The sequence below is a fragment of the Lagenorhynchus albirostris genome, chromosome 8 (genome assembly GCF_949774975.1).
Source record: "Lagenorhynchus albirostris chromosome 8, mLagAlb1.1, whole genome shotgun sequence".
NCBI classification, from domain to species: Eukaryota; Metazoa; Chordata; class Mammalia; order Artiodactyla; family Delphinidae; genus Lagenorhynchus; species Lagenorhynchus albirostris.
In genome coordinates, this window is record NC_083102.1 from 102,452,154 (window position 1) to 102,465,656 (window position 13,503).

The window sequence follows — 13,503 nt, forward strand, 5'->3', positions numbered from 1 at the left end:
GACAAGTACTTTACAAAGAGTAACTATTCTTATCTTCAAAATAACCCTATGAGTTTGGCATAACCATAACCCCCATTCTACAGATTAAAACAAACAACCAAAAATATTATAGCCCAAGTCAGAAAGAGAAAAACAAATATCATATATTAACACATATATGTGGAATCTAGAAAAATGGTAAAGATGATCTTATTTGCAAAGCAGAAATAGAGACACAGACGTAGAGAACAAATGTATGGATACCAAGGGGGAAGTCAGGGGGAATTTGGAGATTGGGATTGACACATATACACTATTGATACTATGTGTAAAATAGACAACTAATGAGAACATACCGTATAGCACAGGAAACTCTACTTAATGCACTATGGTGACCTAAATGTGAAGGAAATCCAAAAAAGAGAGGTTATATGTATATGTATAGCTGATTCATTTTGCTGTACAGCAGAAACTAACACAACATTGTAAAGCAACTATAGTCCAATAAAAATTAAATAAAATAAAAATTTATTATAGCACAGATGGTTGAAGGACTTGTCTAAGGTCACACATGTATAAGCAGCTGTGTTAGAATTTGTTTCTCAGAAAGCTCCCCTGTAAGGCGTATACTCTTCTCCTCCAGGATACTTCATCCAGGCATTTCTACGCTGTGCACACTGAGAGTTGGGGCTGGCTCTTTCTCTTCTTCTTTGGGATCCTGTGATTCCCTTAGTCCTCAGTGTTCCCACGTGCAGTGAGTGTGGTGGTGTGCTGCCTGCAGCCACCTGTCTCCACTGAGACACCCATTTTTCCAGTTGCTAAGAGAGTTGAAGGCTGACAGCTCTCAGTTTAGTCCCTCTCTGGAAATTGCCTTCAGCTGAAAGGAGTTATTTGCCCAATATCACAGCCCATCCTGAGGGACATCCCAAATATGTGTCTGTCCATGTCCACCCCATGACCCATCCTCCTTGTCCAAATTGGGAGAATTCCCAGCAGTTATCCCAGCTCCAGAGTGACTGGGGGTATCCGCTGAGGATTTCGTAGAGATTGCATCACAGTTCAGCTCTTCCTCTGAACTATCTTCAAAGATATTTGCAAGCCAACTCCAAAGTGGGTTCTTGCTGATGGATCAAGGTGGTAGTTAGACACTAGCTCTGTAAAGGCCTAACTCAAGAGTATCAGGAGAAGAATAAGTTATATTTCTCACTATCACTACAGATGGTTCCAGTGACAAAATGTATATCCATTATTTTCCTCTCTTGCCACAATTTCCTCACCCTTGGCCAGCTCTTCAGCTGTTCTAGGTTGCTTGCTAGACCTACTCCATAGTTCTGAGATCTTAATTGTCTGTTGTTGTTGGCTTTTTGGAAAAATTTAAAAAAAACAGTTTCCCCAACACCAAGGGAACCCTCAACAAATACCACACATATTCCTCTTCACCATCATTGTGTAGTACCAATCCCAAAGTCTGACGGTAAACAGTGTAATTTATACCCATTAATGTGATAACTTCTAAATTTGTCTGCTGGTCCACTGGCCTCAGGAGCTCAAACTGGCCAAGCAGTAGCATCTAATTCAGTGGAACCATCGCTGGATACCCTAGTGGAAGAATTTCTCCTTAGAGACTAGGACAGGGGCTAAATTGTGGGGACCAATCCTATTTCCACCCCCCATGATACTCATCATATATATTATACTCATTGAGACACAACATCATTTGCCATAATGCCAGACAGCCACACGCCATAGTGGTCACTGGATGAACAGATATATCACAACTTAAAGGGATATACCACAACCCCTACCCATTGTAAGATTTCTACCAAGCTGGTGCCTTGATTAAGACTTTGCCAGTCTAGTCCACCATTATATTGGATCTGCAGCCTTTGAGTGATAAGGTATATTGTACAATAGCTAGATTCCATGGTTGCAATACATAGCGTAGACCAAGATACCATGCCTTCAAATTTAGTATTCTGCATGGTGGTTCTGGAGAAAGTTAAGTTCTGGGCCGGGTAGAAAGACTCATATCTCCAGGTGTCAATTCTAGTTAGGAAAATCACTGGTGTCTCTAGGGTGAAAGAGTGAAAAGAGCTCCAGTGCCTAGTCATCTGAAGAGATGATGCCAAATCAGAGGTACAGCACTGGTCTCTGCTTCAGCAGGGAGTAGATCAAGCTTAATGAGAATAAGACAGAGCCTGTGATGTCAGGTCCATGCTAAGCTTCCAACGCTTCCTCTGCAGCTTCCTTGTTCATGGGCCCATAAGAGAAGTCATCCTATTTATGAAAGTGTTCAGTGTCTCATCATGGTAAATGCTCTCTGAAGGCTATTAACATGAAACACAAAGATCTGTAATTTTGTAATGAACTTCCCAGACTTTTTCACATTCTTGTTTCCTATTCTCCATGGATATGATATTTCTTCCTATGTAAGGGAGTGAGAGTATTTCAACAGATCCTCTTTGGCCCTTCCTAGCCTAAGAACTTTTACTCTGCAGGTCAAAGAACCGATGTGAGAGGTGTTTTGTGACCACATAGAAGGGTGGGATATGGAGAGTGGGAGGGAGACGCAAGAGGGAGTAGATATGGGGATATATGTATATGTATAGCTGATTCACTTTGTTATAAAGCAGAAACTAACACACCATTGTAAAGCAATTATACTCTAATAAAGATGTTTAAAAAAATAAAATAAAAAGTGCATGAGAAAAAAAAATTAAAAGAAATGATGTGAGGGTTATGTCATCTATTAAGTGTATCTACCCCCATTATACTCCAGAAGAATGTGATTATAACAAGGTCTATGGACACTTTGAGTCACTGTGACCTTGGCTTGGACCAGAAGTCAAGTTAACACTGGTGCCATTTAGATCCCATTCTAATTTAAGGACAATGCTGGCATTTTGAGTATCTGGTATCAGTGTTAGTTCTCTATGTGACCTTGTTTACTTTTGCAAAGTTACGTGGCCTCAAATCGCTTTGATAATTATTAGAGGATGCTTATGACTTTTGCCTGTGAAGGTGTGCAGAGTCCTTTCTCAAGGGTGTCCATCCTCCCTTTAATCAATGGGCTTTGTGTCCATTAATTGACTTCAATATGAAAATGAAGTAAGGACTACAATTTCCAATCGCCAACTCTCCCCGCCTCTCTCTGTCTCTGTCTCTGTTCAGCAGCACTCCACTTTTGTTTATAATATAAGGGAAACAACATCTTATTTGGTCCTTTCTGCTCATCGACATATTAGCCTCCAGTACGGACCCCTTGACTGTGTTCACTGTGGTCATTATTTCCACAATGCTGATGACAGTTAAGTGCAATGATTTGGTTTCTGCCATTCCATTTTGGAACCCCCATGTAATCATATCCTACTGTCAAGCTATGCCTGAAGACGACAGTTCCCACTGAGCTTCTGGGTTCCTCCAACATAGGCATCATCCAGTAGGACATCTGGCTTCACACAATGAGCAGATGTTAACATTGCTGCCTCCATTACCCCCGGACCCCCTCCTCAATACTATGCCAATGAATCTAAGGAATCTTCCATTCACTTACAGTAGGCTTTCTACATTCCATTAGCTCCATGAAAGTTATTGACTCTATGGATCCATATTAGGATCAGCTCCATGGGTTCCAGAGAAGACTGCATATTTCTGAGTCATGGATGAGGGTTCCCATGTAAAGTCTCTCCTCTCTCCAGTTTTAGCATTCTATCTGCCCACCCCAATATGTTCCTCCTTACATGTTTTCACAGTTCTTGCTGACATATGTTGGATGCTTCCTGCAGTGGTTTTCATGTGTGAGCTCTTCCCTCCCAGGGATGGGATTGCATTCCCCCATTTAGGCTGAGACCTGATGTTGGTCATAGGCCTGGATGCAGTGAGGGTGGTAGGATACATCTTAAAGAGGACCAGTTTCATCTTACAGGCACATTATTCATTAGATGTCTCCAAGTAAGAGGAGGCTGCTATTCTATGGGAAGAGAGGGGTGGCTTCTGACTCACAGAAGATTCAAGAGATCTGGCTTCAGGGTTCTCAGCCTTACTATTTACAATAGCCAAGACCTGGAAGCAACCTGAGTGTCCATCAGCAGACGAATGGATAAAGATGATGTGATATATATACATCACATATATATGTGTATATATCACATATATATGTGAGATATATATATATATACATATATACACAATGGAATACTACTCAGCCATAAAAAGGAAGGAAATACTGCCATTTTCAGAAACATGGATGCAACTAGAGATTATCATACTAAGTGAAGTAAATCAGACAGAGAAAGACAAATGTATGATATTGCTTATATGTGGAACCTAAAAAAATGATACAAATGAACTTTCTTACAAAACAGAAATAGACTCACAAACATATAAAACAAAGGGGAAAGGAGGGAGGAATAAATTAGGAGTTAGGGATTAAAATACACCTAGTATTATATGTAAAATAGATAACCAAATAAGATCTACTGTATAGCACAGAGAACTATACTCAATATCTTGTAATAACCTATAATGGAAAAGACTCTAAAAAGAGTATATATATATATATATATATATATATATATATATATATAGGTATACATAACTGAATGTATATATATATATATACTTTGCTGTATACCTGAAACTGACACAACATTGTAAATCAACTATATTTCAATAAAAAATTTAAAATAAATAAATAAAATAGAAACAGACTCACAGACATGGAAAACAAACGTATAGTTACCAAAGGGATAAATTGGGAGTATGGGATTAACAGATGCACACTACTGTATATACAATAGATAAGCAGCAAGAATTTACTGTATAACACATTGAACTACATTTTATACCTTATAATAAACTATAATGGAAAAGAATTAGAAAAAAGAATATATATATGTATATTTATAACCAAATCACTGCACTGTACCCCTGAAACTAACACAATATTGTAAATCAACTATACTTCAATTAAAAAAAAAAATAAGATTCTCAGCCTTGTGTTCCCAAATATCTCCTTTCCAGTTCTCATATTCCGATTTTTAACTATCAGGGCCTGATTTTGTCACAGGAGGTATGCTAAGTCTCGGAAGTCAATCTCTCTCATAGCTCTGAAATTGTTTCAGTTAAATCCTGGACTTGGTTTTCAGCATGGTCTTCCCTGGAGGTGGAGGAGATGAAGGTCTCCTGTGAACATGGCTGTAGAGGACTTCCAGCTTTCAAAGTTCACTCAAGTTGTTAGTTGGTTGATCTGGGTCCACATATTACCTAAAACTTCCAAAATGTTAACCACCAATTTCAAAATCCTTAAAATTATTATTATCCACCCCCATTCTGTACACATGCCACAACTAACATATAACCTAACTTTTCACTCGCTGCTTGAATTTTCTCCCAGCACTCATGTGAGAGGCCCAGCGATGGCAAGGCTTTTCCATGCTAGGGGTTACCGCCACCACCTTACTTTCCTCCAGGGTTGGGGACTTTTTGCCTTCTGACTAGAGAATGATCCAGCTATAAACTTCTACTTACTAGGGCTATAAAGTTCTAATTGCTAGGGCTAATTCTAGTACCAACTGTCAGCCCAGGTTCCCCCACAGAGGAGAATCAGAACCCTCAGTCCTCAGAACTTAGAAGAGCTTTATGGGATACGCTGGAGAGCTGTGCTCCCAGGCACAGTAGGGAAAGCATTTATCCAAGATGCCACCTCCCTTTAGCCAAGTGTGCCCTGCAGGTTCTGACTCCCCTGCACCAGGGACAGCTGACACATTCCCAGGGCAGCCTATTCCGGAGTCAGAGAAGCACCCAGGCAGGAAGTAGGGGGTGTGTGGTGCAGGCCTGAGCATAGGGGCCATTGTGTGCATTTAAGCAAAGCTAATCTAAATATGGAATCTAAAGAAAAAAAAAGGTTCTGAAGAACCATAGGGCAGGAGAGGAATAAAGACGCAGACGTAGAGAATGCACTTGAGGACATGGGGAGGGGGAAGTGTAAGCTGGGACGAAGTGAGAGAGTGGCATGGACATATATACACCACCAAATGTAAAGTAGATAGCTAGTGGGAAGCAGCCACATAGCACAGGGAGATCAGCTCAGTGCTTTGTGTCCACCTACAGGGGGTGGATAGAGAGGGTTGGAGAGAGATGCAAGAGGAAGGGGATATGGGGATATATGTATATGTATAGCTGATTCACTTTGTTTTAAAGAAGAAACTAACACACCATTGTTAAGCAATTATACTCCAATAAAGATGTTAAAAGAAAAAATCTGCACAGAGTTGGTCATTGCAGCAGTGACCAGAGGAGAGGGAGGGTGTGAACACATATTGATACCTGGGATGCAAAGATGAATACATTGCCAGATATTGTGGGTAGAAAGATGTCTAAATCATGTCTACTCTTCTTGGGGAGCTCATATCTAAAATAAGGCAGACTATTAGATCTAAAGTCAGTGATCTGGAGAGGTGACAACTGCACTGACCCAGAGGTTCTACTGTGAGTCCAGGACATAGCACTCATGTTAGATTTCTAGGGCTGCCACAATAAAGTACCACAAATGGGGTGGCTTAAAACAGTAGAAATTTATTCTCTCCAAATTCTGGAGTCCAGAAATCCAAAATCATGTTCCCTCCAAAGACTCTAGGGAATTATCCTTCCTCGCCTCTTTGTAGCTTGTGATGGGTGCTAGCCATCTCTGGTGGTCCTCTGATTGGACCTGCATCACTCCTATCTTTGCCTCCATCTGTACATGGCCACTTTTCCTCTGCGTCTGCAACTCTGTGTCTTCATGTGGCCTTATCAGGACACCAGTCACTGAAGTTAAAGCCCTCTCTACTCCAGGATGACCTCATCTTAACTAATCACATCTGCAAAGACTTTATTTTCAAATAAGGTTACATTCTGATATTCAAGAGGTCATGTGCTTGGGGGAGACACTATTCAACAACAGTGAGGGAAGAGTAGTTAATCAGTTGTAATCAGCTAGATATTCTAATATCTAATAGTTAACATATTGGCCATGGATTCACTCAAGTTCCAGTTGGGTCTAATATGGAGCTGCAGTATTTAATAAAACAATAACTCAGTTAAGTCTCTGTCCTTGGAAAAAGACAAAAAACAATTTTTGCAGAGCTAAGTAGACATAGCTAACAATCCTCCCACCTTTCATCCAACCTAATTTCATGACCCTTTTTCACCACAGACGATATAAAAGTTATTTAAGATTCAAGTGTTTTTGGAGTGAGAGTCCAGGCCACAAGTACCTCTTTCACTTGCTTTGATTCACATCTAATATTGTTAAAATTGCAAAAGCAGACCATCTCAGATTTTAGCCCAGGCCTCAGACTAAGTATCTGAATATCACATTTACTGAAAGAAAGTTATAAGGTAGAACTTTGCATTGGCTCTAACTAACCTGCTTTGCTGAGCTAAATGGCTTGAGATTTAGAACAGAGCTTTGCTGCATATTCTAACGGTGAAAAATCAGGTGCAGAGCAAATGAGATTAATGTCTCCGGCAGCCCCATATCTTCCCTTTGCTGAACGCGGAGCATGCCATATTTCCTCTCTTGGTGCAACTTCAAAGAATTATCGTATTTTAGAGTGAAACTAATTGTCAGAGAGAATGGAAGTTCATTTCCACAGACGAGTTAGCTCCGTGGGCCTAGGAAGAAAGTGGTTTTCATTTATCTTTATTTGCATTCTCAAGGATGACTTGAGAGACAGGCATAGAGACAGTGCACTTATGGCTGCCCAGCTGCTCAGACAAACCCTTTGTCTTCGGCTGCTGACACATTAGGATCTGCTGCTCTCCAGCTGTATTTGTATGAGAAACAAAAGAGTGTAATTCTTAAGTTGACTGATGTGACGATGATGATGACAGCTAATAATTAAACCAAGGTTCAAGATGTGAGGCATGTCATACCATAGCTTCACTGAGCACCCCTAACATGCACTTGGATTCCATGTCATTAACAGTGTCTTGTAAATGAGGAAATATGCTCAAAGAAGCAGATAATTACTCAGGATGTGAAATAAAAGCCCTTCTCTTTCCTTCAGTCTTCTTAGATTCCTAGCAGAAGGAAGATGCTGATGCTTTATGTTTGAGACCATGATTAAAGCATGAAAGATGGGCTAAAGGTCAGGCTAGAATATCAGAACTGGACTTGAGACCTTAAAAACAATTCATTCCTAGTCCATTAATTTTTGAGATTAAGAATGTAAGGCCCAGGACGTAAAGTGACATGTTAAAATCCACACAGCCATTTAGAAGGAAAATCTTATTCCAGCTTAAACAATTTATGTATTACAGAGGACTGCCATATTGTCTGCAACAATGCCATACCTATAGAAAATTTCTTAAGCAAAGTTGGATAATGATTGAATAAATAAAAGAATATAGGTGTAATTTTTTGGAAGATTGGGTCTTCTTCTGATGTTTTATGTCTGAAACTCCAGTCCAGAGAGCAGGTAATCATGAAGAGCTCTGGGGACAGTTGGCTGGATCCCTATGGGCTCAGAGCTCCCTTGGGCCAGGGAACCCCTGTTACCACCACGAGCACTACTTGGGTGACATCCCCAGGAGACATCTTCTCTTTTCTACAGCACATTTCCAAAGTCACTGAAGTAAGGTTTTTATGTAATTGCACAATCTGCTTAACAATGATGGAGATATCACTTACTCTAAAATGTTGGCTGACAAGGCCCACATGAGTTGAAATGACTTTTTGTGCCTAATGTACGAAAATCCACATCTGGTGACCTTAAGTCCGAATATCAGGAAATAATGTTTAAAGAATTGCAACGTATATAGGAAAGCCAGTATCTGAGATTGAACGGCACATGGTAATTTATCTGGACATATTACAGAGAGAAGACATTAAGTTTCTGTGTGATCGTTATTTATTTGGGGGGCAAAGCCAGACACATTCTTCAAAATGTGTTTTTTTTTCTTTTTTCCTCATTGTAGAAATTTGTCTGAATCAAAGAAGACTCTTTTTATTTCATTTCCCACTCTGACCACAAATTCTTTTATTTAGTGTCCAGAGGCAAAGTCACCATGAAGCAAATGAAACTAAAACTCCAGGGTGTCTCATTTCCATGGCTCCTGAGGCCCCCTTGGAGCCTGCCCCTTGGGGCAGATCCTAGAAACTTGTTCACTTGCCCATATGATTTCATAAAATTTGCAAAATTAAAATAGATTAACTCTGCTACATCGAGATCCCTATCTGCTTCCACTCTGACAACACTTCCCCACACTTACGGCCACTTGTGGCACTGGAGATAGGGTGAGCATTTTTGCAATTTGGTTAGAGAAAACATGATTAGACAAAATTGCATTTGGATGAGGAATAATAGATTTCTGTGCTTTTTCAGTGGCTTCCATGTTTAATTGAGTTATTGCCGTCAGCTTAACGTAGCAAGGACTAAAGAAATACATCTCTGGCCCTCTCTCCTGACCCTGTTAGGGATGTGTCATTAAAGTGCAGGGCCAGCACTGAAATTACGTGAGTCATGGAGGAGAAAAGGAGTTTGAAATGTGTCAGAGATGTTGACACAATCTTCCATGAAGTTGCGTCTTCATCCTCTCATCTAACCTGCTGTTGGTTATTTTATAGGAAAAAAATACAGGCAACTCGTAAAATGTCATGTCACATCAAAGGCTTATCAAGAAAAGCATCAACCCCTCCCTTACCCCGGACCACTTCCCAACACCAGGCACTGAGAACCACTGTTGATTTGTCTTCTTTTTGTGTTTGAACCCTCAACTTGTTTAGCAATTTTATAAAACATGTATTAATTATATTATAAGTGATGAGTATTTAGCCTGCTTTCAACACTGCCCTCCCTCTCCACAATTTTCAATGACTATTATTTCACTTTTTGTGGTTCCAGATACCACATTTTTAATTCCATCAACTTGAGTCATAGTAATGCAAAACTGTGAATTGGTTTTCTATATTGGGAATCAATCTAAAGATAAAGCATGAGAGACATAACTATCACTGTAGGATAGAATGTATATAGTACCATTCTCATTAAAGTTAGAGTATATGCTTAGCTAACAGGAGATGGACTGCAAAAGACAGGAGAAAAAGAGGAAGGAACCTGGTCCTTGTGGCTAGTGCAGCATAAGGGACAAGGTTGTCTTTAAAAGGCACCAGGAAGAGGGTAGAGCGTATATACTTCATATTAATGTGACTTTTGTGGCTATAATATAAATATATGTATATATGCATATACATGTGTGTGTATGTCTTACTCATATTGCTTCATCTTACCCCATCTCAAGACAAATCTACAAAATTTAGTGGTAAAGTCATTTATTTATGTTTTAATACTATTTTTTACTTAATATAATATACAGAGTGTAAAAGTTAGCATCCCCATCTTAAAAAGAAAAATGCCAGCATTACATCAAGTCTTCTACCTACTAAGTATTGCAGTGGATCCCATTTAAAGTTACCGCTCCTGTAATTCTGAATAATAAAACAAGACTGCCATTGTAAACCTTATTTTACAATGCAGGGGATAAATAGGCATTGTCCTTAAGCACTCGCTAATTCATGGATTGTGATATCCACAAGGGTATCCCAACAAGTAGGAAGAGGTTGCTGATATAGGATTGGCTGTAATTAGGGTCCTCTGAGAGTGCCAATTCCCTATGCTAATCACACACAGCTTAATAGAATCTAGATTGGGGTGGATTTGGCCTGTGCAAGTCTTCACTTCCCTTTTTCTTTCCTAATGATAACATTAACTGTAGCTATTTTAAACATTCACACTGTTAAAGAGCAGGGATGTTATAAACTGCTGATGTTTTGACTGCTTGAAAACACATGAAGTGATTTTTAAAAGAGATTTTTTATAATAGTTGCATTAAATTAAAGGGCAATAAAAAATTATGCTATGAGAAACTGATTAAATTAAATTTAGGGTATTTCTTTTTCCCTGAATGATTCATTAACTGACAAAGGTGGACTCATGCTGTTCCCTTGATCTATTATTTGCAGGATTTTTTGCCGTATGGAAAAAATGGGCAGCACCTTATTTGAGTAAGTCAGAATTACAGAAAGGACCTTTATAAAGGAAGAATTGGGAAATAGGGCCTGTCATGGCAAGGCTACCTTTTCCTTGTGAACATGAAGGAAGATTCCATGAGGTCAAACAAGACTTTAAATATCTTTTTGTACTTTAGGCACCTTGAGAAACAGTGACTCTTCCCCCACATAAAAATAAGCTATTTATTGCATTTTACAATGGTATAAACGTGGATAAGATTATTGCTGCAATAATATTATCCACGCATAATTGATGCATACTGTTTTTCACTGCACAGCACAAAATAAACTTACCAATCTTAACTCTGAACACATCCCTCTTAAAGCTCATTTTCTCCCAAAATCCCCCTCCAATGCTTCCTCATTACTAAACAATCTTAACATCTTACCCTGCATTGTCTAAGTTTTCTTTCTTGGAGAAAAAAGCAGGAGACCTTGCTGTCTCAAAAGCAAAGAAGAGTAAAACAAAATAGGCTTCATCAAATAAAATGTGTTTCTTGTGCTCAAGAAATTAAGCTCTTACTTGTTTTTTTTTTTTTTTTTAAGAAAGTTGAAAAGACCCTCCAAGCAAGATCAGAGGATCTTAAATATTAAAAGTTGAAAAAGGACCTTCAAGATGGCAGAGGAGTAAGACGTGGAGATCACTTTCTTCCCCACAAATACATCAGAAATACATCTACATGTGGAACAACTCCTACAGAACACCTACTGAACGCTGGCAGAAGACCTCAGACTTCCCAAAAGGCAAGACACTCCCCACGTACCTGGGTAGGGCAAAAGAAAAAAGAATAAACAGAGACAAAAGGATAGGGACGGGACCTACACCAGTGGGAGGGAGCCGTGAAGGAGGAAATGTTTCCACACACTAGGAAGGCCCTTCACTAGCAGAGACGGGGGGCAGGGGAAGCCTCAGAGCCACAGAGGAAAGCACAGCAACAGGGGTGCAGAGGGGAAAGTGGAGAGATTCCCGCACAGAGGATCAGTGCCGACAAGCACTCACTAGCCTGAGAGGCTTGTCTGCTCTCCCTCCAGGGTGGGTGGGGGCTGAGAGCTGAAGCTGGGGCTTTAGAGGTCAGATCCCAGGAAGAGGACTGGGGTTGGCTGCATGAACACAGCCTGAAGGGGGCTAGTGCGTCACAGCTAGCCGGAAGGGAGTCCGGTAAAAAGTCTGGACCTGCCTAAGAGGCAAGAGACCATTGTTTCAGGGTGCTTGAGGAGAGGGGATTCAGAGCACCGCCTAAATGAGCTCCACAGACGGGCGTGAGCCGCGGCTATCAGCATGGACACCAGAGACGGGCATGAAACGCCAACGCTGCTGTTGTTGCCACCAAGAAGCCTGTGTGTAAGCATAGGTCACTCTCCGCACCTCCCCTCCCAGAAGCCTGTGCAGCCCACCACTGCCAGGGTCCTGTGATCCGGGGACAACTTCCATGGGAGAACACAAGGCATGCCTCAGGCTGTTGCAACAACACGCTTGGCATCTGCCGATGCAGGTTTACCCAGCATTCTATACCACTCCTTCCCCCAGGCCTGAGTGAGCCAGAGCCCACTATTAGGCCTCTCCTTTAACCCCTTCCTGTCTGGGCAAAGAACAGATGCCAGAGGGCAACCTACATGCAGAAGTGGGGCCAAATCCAAAGTTGAACCCCAGGAGCTGTGCGAACAAAGAAGAGAAAGGGAAATTTCTCCGTGCAGGCTCAGGAGAAGGGGATTAAATCCTCACATCACCCTGATGTACCCTGCATCTGTGGAATACCCGAATAGACAATGAATCATACCAAAATTGAGTCAGTGGATTCTGGGAGCAACTGTAGACCTGAGGTTTGTTGTATGCAACTGACTAGTTTCTTATTTTTATGCTTATCTTAGTATAGATTTTAAGGCTCTTTATCACTGGTGGATTTGCTTACTGGTTTGGTTGCTCTCCTCTTGTTTTTATTACTTTTTAATTTTTATTTTAATTTTTTTTATTTCAATAACTTTATTTTATTTATTTTTTCTTTCTTTTTTTGTCCCTTTTCTTCTGAGATGTGTGGCTGACAGGGTCTTAGTGCTCAAGCTGGGCATCAGGCCTGAGCCTCTGAGGTGGGAGAGCTGAGTTGAAGACATTGGACCACCAGAGACTTCCTAGCCTCACATTATATCAGTTGGTGAGAGCTCTCCCAGAGATCCCCATCTCAAGGCTAAGAACCAGCTCCACTCAACAACCAGCAAGCTCCACTGCTGGACACCACACGCCAAACAACTAGCAAGACAGATACGCAACCCCAACCATTAGCAGAGAGGCTACCTTAAAAAATACTAAGTTCACAGACACACCAAATACTACTAGATGCAGTCCTGCCCACCAGAAAGAAAAGATCCAGCCTCATCCACTGAAACATAGGCATCAGTCCCCTCCACCAGGAAGCCTATACAACCCACTGAAACAACCTTACCCATTGGGGGCAGACACCAAAAACAACAGGAAC